Source organism: Leptodactylus fuscus, chromosome 6 (genome assembly GCF_031893055.1).
Source record: "Leptodactylus fuscus isolate aLepFus1 chromosome 6, aLepFus1.hap2, whole genome shotgun sequence".
NCBI classification, from domain to species: Eukaryota; Metazoa; Chordata; class Amphibia; order Anura; family Leptodactylidae; genus Leptodactylus; species Leptodactylus fuscus.
The window spans coordinates 33,994,412-33,998,468 of record NC_134270.1 but is presented as its reverse complement, the minus strand read 5'-3'; positions in this window follow the sequence as shown (position 1 = coordinate 33,998,468).

Sequence of the window (4,057 nt, the reverse complement as noted above, 5' to 3'; positions counted from 1 at the left end):
GTATATAGTATCCTTATATAATAATTAGAGATGAGCGAACACCGTTCAATCGAATAGGTATTCGATGGAATATCAGGCTGTTCGTTGTATCCGTTCCCAATTGAATAACACGCGGCATACGCAGTAAAAATTGGTATCCCATCCCATCTTCCCTGGCGCATTTTTGGACCAATAACAGGGGAGGTGGGACGGGAACTACAATGTTATTTTCAGGTTCACTGTTAAAACAGATCTCCTTAAGTGTTAAACCGTTCTTAGATATTTGCTGTTATTTTCTATGATTCAGTATCCAGTTGCAGTCCGGGTTCTACTTAAAAGGACACTAGAAGTATAAGGACAGCACTTTCATCCTGCTGTTTTTCCTTATAATTGAACACTAGTGGCTGTTGTTATAGCTATAGAAGCAGAAGAGGTTGTCTATCTTCTTGTGAGACCCAAACAGTCTTTACGTCTCACATATGATTTTGTTTGGTTCTAGTTTTTGCATTGGGCTCAGGAACATTAGGTTGCACGTCTCAGTTAAGATAGGCTTTGGAGATAAGCGCTTCTTGGTATTTAGTCCTCGAAAACTTTCAGTAAATTTAGTGGAGATCCTGAAACTGAAGAATCAAGGTGCTGCATTATGGGATATACAAACAATATGTGCTTTTCTATTATGCAGTTGTCAAGCATGGTGTCCTGGTATTTTGATCATTGTGAAACGATGGAATGACTAAAGTTTACCTTTAAAGGGTTGTCGATTGAAGCCAATGGGAGCTGAACTGCAAGAGGAGCAGAGGAGCCAACTGCTTCCAACAATGTATAATATGGGTGCAACTGATCCATGTGGGTGCAAGCAATTAGATATCAATGGCCTTTCCTAACGATAGGATATATATGAAACAAAAATCCAGGACAACCCCTTTAAGTCTTGAGTACAGGTGTGGCAAAGTCTTAGGGGGCATTCACACGATGTAACGCAGTGCTGATTCTGCCACGATAACTCAGGGTAGAATCAGGGCTGATAAAAAGACTTCCATTGACTTCAATTGGTTCCGTTTAACGCGCGTAACACATTGAAATCGATGGGTTAAAAAGTCTCCAATTGATTTCAATGTGTTACGCTTTTAAGCATACAGGGTCTCCATATTTCAAGTCCTCATGCAGACTCGAATGTCGAAGACCCCAACGCTAGTGTAAACCTAATGCAAATGTGTTATGAACAGCGTAGCATAGAGTGTTAACGCAATTCTTTGTTGAATTCTCTGATAAGATAGCATACTTTACCAAGTTACCACATTGCAAAAAGTCACGTTAACTCTGCTACATCTGTAGGTGATTTCTAGTAGTCTGCTTATGCAACCAAAGGCGATACAGATGAATTGCCATTTTTGAACTTTATTGCACTCCATGTCAGACCCCCTATAGCATCCATGATTACTAAATGCAGGGCACCAAATATAATGCAATCATGACTTACCCACCGAGTATAATTAAATTCCTAGGAAGCGGTAATGATTATGAGCCATTGTAGCTGCATGATCACACTGCCAGTAATAATCCATGTAGCCTAGGCTTGTGCAGCTTTGTATCAGATGTATATTTCACATGTTGTGATTGATGAGTATATATTTTGGAAATCATCTATTGGAATTGTGGCAGAGCTATACATGGACATCGACATACACAATCCAGTCATATTAATGTGACCGCCGCCTTCTTTTAACGTCACGTTAAATAACCAATGGCAGAAGCCACGTGTCATCAGCCATCTGGGTGCACTCATCATTGTGGAAGGCACGATGGATCAACACAAGTATGCATCTATCCTTGTGGACCATGTTCATCCCTACATGCGGATTGTTTTTCCTCAGGATGATGGCATCTACCAGCAGGACAATGCGACATGTCATAAAGCTCGCAGTTTACGTGCATGGTTCAAGGAGCACTAGCATGAGTTTACTGTACTCCCTTGGCCAGGAAATTCCCTGGAATTGAACCCAATTGAGAATCTGTGGAACCACCTGGATCGGGTTGTTGGCACCATGTATGCTCAACCGCGTAACCTAGTGCAGCTGGCCACAGCAATGGAGTCGGCATGGCTCAACATCCCAGTGACATCATCACAACATCCCCTCTCTTCCTGCACGTCTCGCAGCGTTTATTCTGGATTTTGACAGGTGGTCACATTAATGTACATGGTACAATGTAATAATTGTGTGGCTTATATTGGCAGATATTGTCCATATACTAGATGGAAACTGCTGTACATCCCCTCGAAACCAGGACTTATTGGCACTTCCATTGCTTCATGTTGAACTGGATCTGTCTACTTAATATTCTGTCCTTACATAGGATGTCAGTACTCCTTATAGCCAAAATAGAACAACAAAATGTGTTATTTTTTGGTTAGAGAATAAACCATCACACATTGCGTACACCAGAGGCTAGTGTAACTATAAGAGAATATATCTCCTCCTCTTTCCCCATCAATCTGGACAGCCTGCAGTGTATGCTCAGTAACTAGAGACAAAATGGTCCGAAAACCAAACAGGCAGAACAATTGTTAAACAGGAAAAATCTGGATAGAAAACTGCAATGTCTATTACCCAAGTAGGTGTTTTATTTATATAAAATACAATCAAATATATAGCAAATTAGAAAACAATAAACTAACAAGATAAAAATATATAGAGAGTGCTTCTTTTTTCTGTTTTAGAATAGTCAGTGACTACAGAGGGGGTTGGGAGAAGTGGGGAAAGGTCCTTGTTAATTGACTGGACTTGTAAACCATATGTCTGTATTCAATGGCATAACTAAAGTCTTGCAGGTCCCGGTGCAATCTTTTGTCCGGGGCCCCCTACCCGATCCCTACAGTGAATTCTTGATAGTGATGGATATAGGTACTAAGGGGTTTAATCCCCCTAGCGTGGTTCGGGTAAGCTGTGGGTCTCCTTGGCTTATGGGCCAGATGGAAGCTGCAATCTCAATACTGATGCAGGTGCTTATGGTCTCCCTATGGGTCCTGAGCCCTGGTGCACCCAATGCACTCCCTTAAGTTACCCCCCCCCCCCCCCCGTCTGTATTCTTTCTGCACCCCTAGTAAGCACGCAGCACAGCATTTTGAGCTTTTTTGACTACTACTACTAGATATCACATCTGAATAAAGAAGGATTTGGCGTTTATTCCATTTATTGATGTACTGTTGACCTGGTGAAGTTACAGAAACTCTCCAAGATATGAATATAAGAAGTACTTTAATATAATGATATTGTAATGAATTGTTAAGCTGCATCCACACGTCCCCTTAGCAGATTTTCGTCACTGCCATGTCTTTGTCTTTTTTAAAGTATAAATTTATTTTACATCTGCATTAAATATCTAGTCTTATACCGAGTTATACCAGACGTATAAGGCTTTATTAAAATTATCTACATAAAATCAGGTGTCGCTTCGCTTACGGTGCGCTCATACATCATAGTGTCAGCATGGACTCTATTAAAAGTTAATGCAACTGCTGTTGTGCCATGCCAATGACACTTACTGCCTGGGCACTGTCTCCTTTGGAATCCTAATAAGCTCATACAGCCTTCTGAGCCAAGATGTGCAGAGTATAAATATTGTCTGTGGATTCCTATTAATGCTGTCAGATTAAACTGCTCTCACGTAAGAGTCCTCCGAGAATTATCAGAATGAACTGTATGATAAGAATACACAATACAACTAATGAATTACTGTACTCGGAAGCTGTGTTTTCCGCCATAACCATCTCACTTCATTCAAAGCAGGTATATACTTTGCCAAAGGGGACCAGAGAATCTCAGCTAACCAGGAAAATTGTAAATGAGACATTTCATTCCGCATCATTTACTTTCAATTGCAATATGTTGAATTTACATCCAACCACTTCTACATAGGATTAGGTTCTAAATATGCAAAGTGTAGATCCAGGATACATTACAGCACCCAACACCTGGCTAATGTCTTCTGAGACTAGGCAAAGGTTAAATGTTTAAAGAGACAATAGTGACATGCCCAACTGAATAAATGAAGACTTCACTTCCCCAGTCATGGTAAC